This window comes from Sturnira hondurensis, unplaced genomic scaffold (assembly GCF_014824575.4).
Source record: "Sturnira hondurensis isolate 20B ecotype Veracruz unplaced genomic scaffold, ASM1482457v3 Scaffold0016617, whole genome shotgun sequence".
NCBI classification, from domain to species: domain Eukaryota; kingdom Metazoa; phylum Chordata; class Mammalia; order Chiroptera; family Phyllostomidae; genus Sturnira; species Sturnira hondurensis.
The window spans coordinates 1,720,928-1,733,360 of NW_028089248.1; the positions used below are offsets into that span (position 1 = coordinate 1,720,928).

Sequence of the window (12,433 nt, forward strand, 5' to 3'; positions counted from 1 at the left end):
TCTTTCCCCCTCCCTTCCCTTCTCTCTAAAAAATAAAAAAAATCTTTAAAAAAAGGAAATAAATTGAATTCTAGCCCATTACTCCATAGGAGGAAAAAATGATTTTTCATTTTCTCAAACTGTGATAAAAGTACAAAACTTTAAAATAAGACAAACTTTATGCAAAATATATGGCACCTAATCATTACCCCAGCCATTATTTCCTTCTCCTTATAAAAGGAACTAATAAGATATATTAGCAGTTATCTTTCAGATGCATAGTCATTGGTCTCCAATAGAATAAAATTTAATATTTTTTATACTGCTGCTGCTTAGTCAGGTAAATTAAACTGAAATGGCCACTAGACAAGAAAAATAATTTTTTCTTTTTTTCAGATTTCAAACCATGCTCCTTTGTTACAATAACAATGTTTAAAAGTACTGGTTCAAAAAAAAAAGCCTTTTAGGCCCTGGCTGTTGTAGCTCAGTGGATTGAGTGCGGGCCTGTGAACCACATGATTGAGGTTCGATTCCCAGCCAGGGTACGTGCCTGGGTTGCAGGCCAGTTCCCAGCAGGGGACGCATGAGAAGCAACCGTACATTGATATTTCTCTCCCTGTCTCCTTCCCTTCCCCTCTAAAGATAAATAAATAAATAATATTTTTTAAAAAGCCTTTTAAGTATAATAAAAAGCCTTAATATTCAGTTAGTTAACTTCAGCTAATAACGCCAAATTGTAACAAACATCTGTATCTGTAGCTAATAGATAAATAATAGCTACTATTGACCCGAGCTATAATTTTTACTCATAAGTATCAGAAATCTCATTAAAAATGATAAATTTAATATCAGGATGCCCACAAGCTAATGACTACTAAGGTTGCTGCTTTCCTGAGAACAACAAAACTGTAAGACTTTTGTATTCTGTGTTACCACCCAAATAATAATGTAAACCCATCTACTACTACATTCAAGTTAATTTTTCTCAAACCTTCGTGTCTAATATCTATATGAATATTCACAAACTTTCAAAAATTGAAATACAGTGTAAAAAGGTAACACCATTCGGTTACCAATTCTCCTAACATAAATATGAAACTTACTTCTTCCTCTCAAAACACACACAATGAGTAGTACGTCACCAAATGGTGTTACCCACACGGAATGGTGTTATACTGAGGCGCCTATCACTCAGATACAAGCAGTCCCGCCTTCTGAAGCACTTGTCTAGGGATGGTGCTCAACACTTGCTTTCTTGCCCAAAATTATTTCCCCTTTTCTTCGTCTCAGTAAATCTCATCACCCTCTATCTAGTTCTCAAGCCAGGAACCCGAAGGTCATTTCTGACATCTTTCCTTTAACATCCGATCCGTCACGAAGCTGTCACTCCGCCACCGTTCCGACCTCCTCCTTCCCGCTATAGCAAGTCCAATTACACGACACACACATACCCCTCTCCATCGTCTGTATGCACGCTACCCCAGTTCCAGCTAGCATCGTGTATGACTTCAGCTATAGTAGTGCAGTGTCTTTGCTTTCACTCTTGCTTTATCCAAACCAATCTCCAAATACTTCCAAAATTTAAATTGAAAACATTACTCCTTTTGCTTCGAAACCTTCAATGACTGCAATGTCCTTCGTTAGTAAAACCCAAGTCTTAAACATGTCCTCCAGTGCCCTGTATAGTCCATTCCCTGACTATCTCATTTCATCTTCCATGGTTTTCCTCTATTATTAAGGTCCTGGCACCCCAATCTTTTGTTTCTTCCAGTACAACAAGCTCTTCTTGCCTTCATACATATTTTTCTCTCTTCCAGAAAGCTTACCCTGTCTGGTAGCTTCTTCGTTGCCTTGACATAAATAGTGCCATCTGACAAAGGCCTTTACTTATCACAGAATCTAAAATTCTGCCCATTTTTCTCTCCCATAGCACCCTGTTATCTTTCTTTATTGAATTCATCACAAGTTTTAATTTTACATTTGTTTATTTACTTGTTCATTATCAATTTCCATTACTAGACTAGATTCTACACAGGCAGGGTTCACTTTAAAATGTTATAGTACATATAATAAATTGATTAATAAAAGAATCACCTAATAAATCTTTTAATAAATGAATGGATATGAATAACCTGTAGTCCAGAGAATGAATTATAGTTGAAAGTACCTTCCCCTTCTTCAGGTCTCCCATTATCACTTGTAACCTGCTTTAGGGGAGAGCAGAAAGCATTCCTGCAAACTTGAAGGCAACACAATATAGGGAATGTCATGAAGGTGTACAGGCCGAGTAAGTGAGACAAGTAATAATGCTATGATCTCGTGGGAAGGAGAAATCCTTAAAGGTTACAATGACAAGAGATGACCTTATTCACAATGTAGAATTTGACGTGAGTATTTCCAGACTGGTAAAATTCAGAGAGATGGAATATAGGGGAGTGAAGTCCAAAGAAGAAAGTAAACAGATATAAAGTATCATTAGATAGCTATAAAACTGGTATGTGGCAACATGTATTTACAAAATAAATAAGTAAAAAAGCTAAATCTATCAAATAAGGAATCTCTACTGTGTTAAGATATGTTAATCATGTTAAAAGCACAACAGCTACAAAACATTTAAAAGGTTACAAAAAACCATTCCATCTCCCCAGTTGTCCATAAATCTTCCAAAATACCAATTGGGCTTTTAAAGTTTTCAAACATTTCTGATAACGTGCTCTTTCATAATTCATGTTCATTGTAAGCACCCATCTCAAGTTTTCATTCTTACCTATGTTTTTTGATCTCTATATTGATACCTGATGAAATCTCCCCAGTACATCTATTAGTTTCAGTCCTCTATTTTTCCTTTATAGTATGTAACTTCTCCAGAATTTTATTTTCCTTCTATTTACATGAGTGATTAACACATTTAACCTTTAGAAAATCTAAAGTGTTTGCACATATCAAAGTTTTTATTTTACAATTGATAGAAGCTTCTGTAGATTCCCCTACCAAATCTGTAATGCTACTTCAGTTCTGGCCTCTTGAATGTCTACATTAAACCCTTCCCTTCAGTTGTGACTTTTTTCCACAGGTGAAGTGCCAAGGCCTAGTTCAAGACTTACATGAAACATTCAGTTACATTAGATAGGGGTTGGGATTTTAAAGTTTCTAGCTACTCATAATCCCATTAATCTCATCTCGTTGTGGGCTTTTTCCACTGACGACTGTTTTCTACCTTTATCCACACCTGCCACTTGAGATTATTCTCCTAGGAATGATCAAGCAAGGCCAACTATGTATCTACACCACTATTTGTTTCAAAACCTCTGCCTTTTCTTACACTTCAATGCAGATACAATTTTTTTTTTGTATTTAAGAGGGTTTATTTCATGGAATTCTGAGAATCAATAAATTGCAAAACTGGGGGAAAAATTAAGGTTCTAAGAGGTTAAGAAACTTGACTACAGCTACAGTGTGGGAGTGGGGGGCGGGAGTGGGGGTAGGCTATGGCACCCTGGCACATACATTATTTAGAACTGAAAACAAATCTAACAAATTCAGGTAGTTTTTTACCTCCCACTTTCCTTCTTTAGGAGATTTGGATTAAAAAATACAAAGCCTCAGGAAGGGAACCTTAGCATAAACCCTCCGCATATTCACTTTAGCACATATGAATTAAGTATGGGTAGAGGAAGGATCCCTGCAAAAATCTGACCACTAGATTCCCCTCTGTCCCATTGTTTGAGTCGCCTAGAAAGAATGTGTTTGCCACTTTCTGGGCTACCTGTGAATTGCCCATTTCCCCTTTGGAATCCCAGATGCTTCCTCCCCCTTCTGCTTTGTCCAAAACGTATGTCTCACTGTCTTCAGAAATTTTCATGCTTATGTGGCTTTCCCATGTGCTATTAGAACTTGACTGTCTTATGTTAACCTGCTGTATCCTACATTTGGCCACAAGAACTAAAGGGGTGAGGAGAAAGTTTCCCCACCCTTCCCAAGAGGGCTTTCTCAGCAGCGGTGTCCAACCCCTTGGTATCTCTGGGCCACACCAGAACAGCTGTTTTGGGCCACACATTAAATATACTGTGACAGGTACTCACAAAAGAAGTCTCATGCTTTAAGTAAATGTACAAGTTTGTGTTGGGCCATGGGTTGGACATCCCACTTTCCTGGTTGCACTGGCACAGGTTTTTTTCCCATGTCCTTAGGACATCACTGTCTTCTAGTTAATCAATGACAAAGTTTTTGTTTTCTCCCTGGACAAGAGCCACTCTCCTAGAAACTTTCCAAGAATGACGAAGATACTAGAACCAAATCTTGGAGCAATTTTTTTTCCCCAAAGCACTACAAGACTATATTCCATGATCTGTAACTCATAGGAAACTTCCCAAGAACGAAGACCAATACTTTGTGATACACAATAGCAATCTAATGTGAGGTATATCAAAGCAATAGGAGCAGAAACAGAAAAGCGCTGGAAGATAAGGAAAGGCTAAACTTCCTTGAGCAATAGACAGGTTTCATTTAATAATATTCATCAATTATCTAACATATGCTCTTGCTGCCTGCCATTAGGAAAAAGTCACATTTAACTTCAACCTCTGTAAATCAGACAGAAAGTAAGGAGCACTAGGACCACCCTTCTGCACAGGGACACCACACCACACCCCCTCTCTGCAGTGGGGAACCCCCCCTGAAGTTCACCTTGCACGCATGGCATGTGTTTGTAGAACTAGGGGTTTTTAAAAAGTCCTTGTACACTCATGCAGAGTTGAGTGGAGTAACATCAAAACAAGACAAACCCTCTTTTCTGTTTGAGATTAAATAGAACTGGAGATGTGAACTCAGAAAAAGGTGAGCAGTGGCATGCAAAGCTGAAAAACTAAATTATCATAGAGGTTTTGTAAGTGACGATAAACTTTATTTAATGCGGGGTAATTCTGAGGTAGTTACGAGTAGTTCACATCAATGGAAGTAACGTTAGTGTCAAATCCAAGGCTCAGGGTGTGTTTGTTTTTGTAAAAGTTCTTGTCTACTTTGCTCCGAAAAGTTTTATTTTTCTTAGAGGGGGAAAAAAGCAAAACAAAACTAAGAAAAAAAAAAGGAACAAACAGAAAGCACCGAGCTGGCGACGGCGACGGGCCAGTGAGACACCCAGGCTTTCCGGGTCGTGTTGGCTTGGGGATGGATGTCCGCGAAGGGAGCCCTGGAACCACCCATCACGCCCCACGCCCGGAGCCCAAGGAGCGGCAGCGGTGGTGGCGGCGGGGTCCGGCCGCTGCAGACGTGGAGAGGCCCTGGGGGCGAAGGATCGCGGGCCAGGCGGTCGTAACCCCCGACGCCAGGCCTGGGAAAGCGCCGGGGGCGCCCTGGCCCCGGGGCACCCAGCGCTCGCCCGGGACGCCCTGTCATGAGTCACGGAGGCGAGAAGGCAGGCGGGCGGGGGAAGAGGCTGCAGGATGGAGGGAAGCCCGGCTTTCCGGAGACGCGAGCAGACGGGGAGGCCCCGACCTCACGCGGGGCGGGGAAGGGGAGCCCTGCCCACCCTGTCCTCACCTCCTCCCGACGCAACAGGCGCTGGGCCGGGTCCCGACCCTGGGGGCTGCGGGCTGCGGGGCGGGGGCAGCAGCCCGCAGCCATGACAGGCGCGGGGCGGGCCGCGGGCTGGCTGGGCCGCACGTGCGGGCATCGCCCCCTCCCCGGCCTCCCGGCGCGCCCTCCCGTCCCCGGGCGCGGGCCCCTCGGGTCCGGCGGCGCGGCCCGGCCTGCCCTCCACCCCTCACCCCGGCCGAGCGGCGGCAGCACATACTCACCACCGCCCGCCGGCTGCCGGGCTTCGCCATGACTGAGGCGCCCCCGCCGCCCCCCGCCTCGACCGAGACTGACACGCGCGGCTGGCCGGGCGGGGGCGGCCTCCGGCGACCACCCGGCTGACAGAACCCGCCCCCGCCTCTCCCCACCAGTTGAGCAGCGCCCGCCGCCCCGCGGTGCCCCCGGGTTTCCTCCCCTCGCCTGGGGCTGCGGGTGGCAACGACGGGCGGCGGCGGCACTTACCGGCGGCGCGGCCAGGCCCCCCTGTCAGCCCGGGGCCGGGAGGGAGAGGAGGGAGGAGTGAAGGGGCACCGCCTCCCCCGCGCCGCCACGCACCCTCCTGATTGGCCCAGTGCACTCCCCCGGCGCGACCCCACCAGCCCCTGCGAGCAGCACTCCGGCAGCACCGGCGCCTTATTTGCATATTTGTGCCCTCGCCGCTGATTGGCCCACACCCCCGATGGGCGGCCGTGACCGCTGCAGCTCCCGCCGGGGTTCTTGTCGAGTCGGGCGACCGGGGAGGAAGGATCCTCTTCGCCGCTCCCCACCCATCACGACCCTGCCCGACAGGAGGCGGAGGGTGGCGAGAGGCGGGGTCGCCGCCCTGCTCCAACATGGCCCCGCCGCTCCGCAGACCCAATCGCCGGAGCGGTTACTCCGGAACCCCGGCGGCCTCGGGGCGGGGAAATGTAGGGGCCGGGCGCCCTCTGGCCGGAGCTCGGGGCAGTGCAGCAGCCGGGCTCCCCTCGCCGCCCCGCCGCTGCCGCCACGTCAGGCCGCGCCCTCGCGGCGGCCTCTCCCGGGCCCGCGGCCCCGCCGCCACGTCAGGCCCGGCAGGCACGCACGCCCGGGCCCGAGCCGGCCCGCGGCGGGATGGGCACCGATCTCGAGGTCATTCACACGCAGGGCATCTCCCCGCCAGGTCGTGTGCGCCGAGGAGGCAAGGAGGGGGTTCACAGCCTCCCTTTTCGAACAGCTGTAGATTCGACCCCACGTTGTCCTTTCGCTCGGGGACCTTAGTGACTCACCCCTGCTGGGAAATCGAGAGTGAGGCCACGGCCGCCACGATGATGCCCAGTACCTGCCGTGCACAGTTACCAGGCTATGGGGAGACCCAGCCCCAAGTCCTGACCTAGAGACAGCCGGCAGAGTTCAAGTGTTGGAGAGCCGGGGCTGCAACCTCGTTTCTCCCGTGTTTTAAATTGCACAGCTGTGAAGGCAAATAAAAAAAAAACGAGGAAGACGGCGATTCTGGTCTGGGAGCAGAGGGGGCATAGTGGAAAACCACTGTCCTCAAGGCGTGGGGACACCTGGCTTCCCTCTCCCTGTCACTAATCAGCTGGGTGACCTACATTGAATCCTGACGTGTGCCAGAGCCTCGGTTTTTCCCTTCTGTAAAATGAAGCGGCAGGACACATTTTCTGAAAAGCCTTCCAGCTCTAAAATTCTATGGGTCTGTCTTTCAGACCCTGAGCTGGCTTCAGTACTTAATTAAAACTTGAAAATCCGTATCAGCATGAGAGACAGACAGAGAGACAATAATGAAATGCTGGAACTTCAATCAGCCTACGTTAAGTTTGTTTGAAACTGTTTACCACGTCAAACCTAGCTTGGCTGCTATTGAACATTCACCTGTACAGTGAACAGGAATCTGAATTTCAGTCTCCACAAAGAAACAGACAGCAGTGTTAACGTGCTGGGTTATGCCTGGCCAGAATGGAACGGGAGTCCGTTGCCAAGTAATTTCATTTTTTTCTGTTCCCCACGAAGGCCCCTCCAGAGTAGATGGCACAACTCTTAACAGAGACAGAGAAAGAGCTGGGAGGAAGCCTGGCAGAGAGAGAAGTTACAATTGCAGCTTTGATCCCCCCTCAGGGATACTTAGCACCAACCACACACTAGCATAAGAATGCACAGAAACAGCTCCCTGCACTACTTACTTAAATGCTGCTTTAGTTTGCAAATTTAAGCTGTTGAGTCAAAATGCAGGCCAGAAACATCTTATTTATCTGGCACCCTAGGAGAAGAAGCTACCTCATAAAAATGAAATCTTTCGATACTTTAGGGGACTTTTTCCCCAAGAAAAATAACGTTGTTGTTGTTTTTTTTAAATACAGATCTTTGAAAATCACTTAAGCTTGGTGATTGAGAATCATCACCATCCTCTTTATCAACACTGTTGTGGTTCTATTATGACCAGTGAATGCCCTAAAAAATATGTAGATCTATTTGTTCTCGGTGATCAATAGCCTCTGGAAGGCTGTTTTCATCATTTTAAACTTATATCTGGCTTTGTTTTTTTGTGGTTTTTATTTTGCATCTCTTTCATCTCTGCTGGGCTGACACTTGTCTAGTTTTCTAGCTAGCAACCTTCTTTCCTTTTTTTTTTTATGTTTCTATTCTACTATGACTTAGATACAGATCAACTTTTATTGGTTTAGACTCTCCTCCAGTTTTTTATTTCTGTTTTTAAGATTTTGTTTATTTATTTTTAGAGAGAGGGAAAGGGAAGGAGAAAGAGGGAGAGAAACATCAAATGTCTGGTTTGCCTCCTGAGCACCCCCACAGGGGATCTGGCCCACAACCCAGGCATGTGCCCTGATGGGGAATCGAACCGATAACCCTTTGCTCTGGAGGCCCACACTCTATCCACTGAGCTACACCAGCCAGGGATAGACTCTCAGGTTTTAAGTAAAGGATTTCTGTGGGGTTCTCCTGTGGGTTAAGGACATGAGTTTCTGCAATATTTCTTTTGACTTCTTTGTGCCTGGTTTCCCCTGATTAAATCTTGGTGTTCTTGGTAACCGTTTTCTGGATATGTGCCTTTCTTGAGAAGCTACTGCAAAGGATGGCTCTAAATCCCAGAATTTACAGGGTAGACCAGCCAACAGTACTCTTTGAAATTCAAATGGACAGATTCTATATCATCAACATCAGAATCTAGCAACACTGACCTAATTTTCCACCGGTTAACAGTGTCCATAGCCAAGTTAGATAGCAATGCTCACCAGGTCCCTAGGAAGCCTGTACTAAGAGAGAGGCCGACTCTGCACACCCTGAATAAAGCACTTGTGGGTGTATCCAATAGGTACCATTTACTGACAGCTGCCTAGTCCCAGACACTGTGTTAAGGGCCTGTATGGGGTATTTCATTTTACCTTCACAAGTACTGAATGAGAGAGGGATTATTTTATCCATTTTATAGGTGAAGAGGGTCCCAAGTGATGCCCTGGTTACTCAGCCATTCAGTGGCAGAGATGGGATTCAAACCTAGAACTGATCGGACCTAAAGCCTGTACGTCTCAACCGTTTTTTTATATCCCTGCCTTCAGCCTTAGTTTCCAGCTCCACGTGTATCAAGCAACCTTTTAGTATTTCATCTGGCACCCTGTAGAGAGAAATTCCCTGTAAAAGGCACTTCGATCGAGGTCCCCAAAAAAGCAATATCTCGAAGTACATACCCTCAAGCTTGGCGTTTTACAAGCTCGAGAAAGATGAACCAACGCTATGACACGTGTTTACTGCGGGGGGCAAACGGGTACGATCAAGATCTTAAAACTGTAAAACAAAGGATCAGACCCTACCTCGTGAGTCCTGCCGACGGGACGTCCCCGAAATGGTCAAAATAGCCTCGAAAAAGAAGAAGGTTGGCGGATCCGCAGCTCCTGACTTCGGAACTTACCACCACGCCGCAGTCCTTAAAACGGTAATTACGGCAGCAGGAGGGGCACGTAAGGACGTTCCAAGGAGGAGGGCGGACGTATGGTCAGATGACTCTCTACCGGAACATTTAAATCCAGGAAGACAACTGGCTGTACAAGGGCTTCTACGTCATGCCGTATGCAAGGAGTCAAAGGTAATCAGACCTAGACGTTACGGTAACACGCTAAACTCTAAGACGAAAACATGGGAGGAAGTCGTCAGCATCTTGAGTCAGGCCACGATTTCTTACGTGTCACAGAATATTGGACAATGGAAATAAAGGGGACGTCGTGAAAATTACAAACTTTAGCTCAAGCAGCCAAAGAGAAAAACAGATCCATTGAACATCAAAACAGAAAACCTTTCAGGCATCAAAAGGCACCCTTGTCGGGATGGGCGGGGTAGGACAAAATGGCGGCTGGACAGTAATCCAAAATGGCCGCTGAACTATAACCCGGAAGTGACGGCTGACGTTAAACCAGAGTGCCGAAAGGGCGGGCTTTGCCACCACGGATATCCGCGTAGCAACCTGAGCCCCAGGAAAGCCACCAATGATAGACTGCCACTTGGTTCAAAGGAGACCAATCCCCAGTTTCTCCGAAGAGAGCAACCAAAAAAAAACAAAAAAAAAAAAACCCGCCATATTCCCTGCGTGGGCGCAACTTCCCTGGCCCCAATCTGCAGACTGGACAACGTCGCCCGGGTGCGCAAACTCCAATAAAGCTCTATACTGCTTAACTTTGTGGCTGGTTGGCATTTCTTCCTCAGCAGAGCCTAAGAAAACCTTTCCACCCTAAGGAAAGTGCAGAGAAAGGCACGCCCACAGAATGACAGGCAATATCCGCAAATCAAGTGCGTGATACGATCTAGTAACTCAGTGAAGAACATAGGTTCTTGGTAGAACAGGAGTGAAGGATATCACTAGAAAGCTCTTTAGCCTTCCTTTCTAGGCTCTTACTCAAGCAAATAGTAAAGAGAGCTAGGCAGGCTTTCATCTGTGGCTTAAAGCACCTCAAAGATCATTTAAAAGCACGTTCAGCACTGTTTTCAAATCTAGAGGCAGCTGGTCTTAACAGCAGCCAGAGGGCCAGGCAGCCATTCCTCGGCCTCTTACTCTTAGGCCTATTTAATCGGGACAGATCTTAAGAGCCTCTACATTTTATCTAGTTTATCCCCTGCCTTTAGCCAGGAATGTACTTCAAAGGACCTTCCTGCTTGACAGTTCAAATCTTCCACGGGTCTGCTTTTACAAATAGCTGCTTATCCTAATCTCGAAAAGGTCTTCAGGAAAAAGAGGTTTTCATTGTTTACTTTGATAAGACTTCCCTGAGCATTCCATCCCCTCTGTTTCTGCCGCTGCTTCTCTTTGCATCATGTCGGCACTGCTGGAGAAGTCACATCTAAATCACGCCTGGAGGGATCGAATGCAGGAAATGCAGCGGCTATTGAAAAGACAAATTCATTCACAAATATTTAAGAGGATCTGTGATGAGTCAGGTCAAGTGCTAGATTCTGGGAATACAGCGATGAACCAGACAGACAAGGGCCTTTGGCCTCCTGGCAAAGCACTTTGTGATGTAAATACCCACTCATTAATTATTTTTTATTAATTTTGGTAATAACCTTAATTTGCAGGTAGTGTAATTGTGGTGCTTTCAAACACCATCGATGCCGCATGGCCTACGAACTGATGGAAAACTGTAGACATGTATTTTTCTAATCAACCAGTTTGTGTTCTAGGCATTAAGGGCCTCTTATTTCAAGAAGAAACCCATCCTGGTACAATTTCAATCCATCTTGTCCCGTTTAAGCTTCAAAAAAGAAAATTGCACCAGTGTTCCTCTCTATTTCTTGACTTGTTTTTCCCTCTTTGGTAATGGGCAGGACTCTAATTCGGTCATCATCTTCCCACCACCCCACTTCCTAGGTTTTGCACTCCCCACTTATGTCTTGGGAAGAGGTTATAAAACCCATATATTGTTGTCAGAAATAAGACAAATACTTTAGCTACTGCCACAGCCTTCTATTTTTCACAAAATAACTGGGTGAGTTTTTCCTTGCCTGATAAGGACTGCTTCCGAAGACTCCACTTCTTATTAAGGTCATCTTTTAAAGCACATCCCCATTCTAGCAGGACATAGCTCCGAACTTAAACACATTCAGGGAGTTATTGGAGTACTCACTCAGACATGTTGGCTGAGAACGCATACTGATTATAGTTGGGGTTTTTTTCTTTGCACTGAACCCCATAGTTTGTTTTATAGAGAATGAGTAACAACATGCCAAACCCAGAAAATTAATTCCAGGTTATATGACTGAAAAAAAAATGTTTTTTAATTTAAGAGCTCAGGGACCTTAGGAAGTTTTGCTGAAAATAAACCAGGATAGTGCCCTTGCCCACTCTCCTGCCCGCTCTGGTTACCATTAGATGTTAAGCAGTCAGTGACTTTGCACAATTTAAGTTGAAGTCTTACGTGACAACAAGGAAAGGAGCTGGGTCTGTGTTTCTGAAAACAAGAAGCCACAGAAATGTTTAGGTCTCCTCCAGGCGCAGATGCCATTTCTCCAGCATTACAGATGTTGGACAAACATTCCACCTTCCGGAAAGTTTGGTTAGGTAAAGAGAGACCTCAAAACCAGTCTGTCAGAGACCTGAATGGCTTCCAAAATGAGGTCAGCTCTGCCACACCAATGGGCTCTGTTCAAGGGATGGTTAGTAACAAGATAAAAGTCTAAAGAATTAGGCCAAGTCCTCTGCAGATCAAATAGGTAATTGATTTTTCCCCCTTTTCATGGTCTATTTCAGTGTCACATAGGACTGCCTAACTTTCTCTCATCGTCAGCAATTTGGGTAAATCTTGTGCTGCCTTCTTTGCCTAGCACACTGGGGGCTACTTCTGTGTTTTTCTTTTTTTGTTGTTGCTGGTACACTCCTCGGCAAGAACATACTGAGTTATTT

General features: G+C 46.0%; 1 protein-coding gene across 6 annotated transcripts in view; it reads right to left on the reverse strand.

Annotated features, from left to right (window-relative positions):
* CHD9 (chromodomain helicase DNA binding protein 9) overlaps positions 1-12,433 on the reverse strand; it is a 169,511-nt gene that overhangs the window by 113,423 nt on the left and 43,655 nt on the right. The window contains exon 1 of one of the 6 annotated variants that reach the window (XM_037066319.1): positions 6,016-6,333. The exons of 1 other annotated variant lie outside the window; for it this stretch is intronic. The gene's annotated coding sequence lies outside the window, so the exon portion shown is untranslated. Of the gene's footprint in view, positions 1-5,774; positions 5,991-6,015; positions 6,336-6,800; positions 6,821-12,433 lie in introns of those variants that run through there. 4 more of the 6 variants (XM_037066317.1, XM_037066318.1, XM_037066313.1 and 1 more) reach the window with 4 other exon arrangements.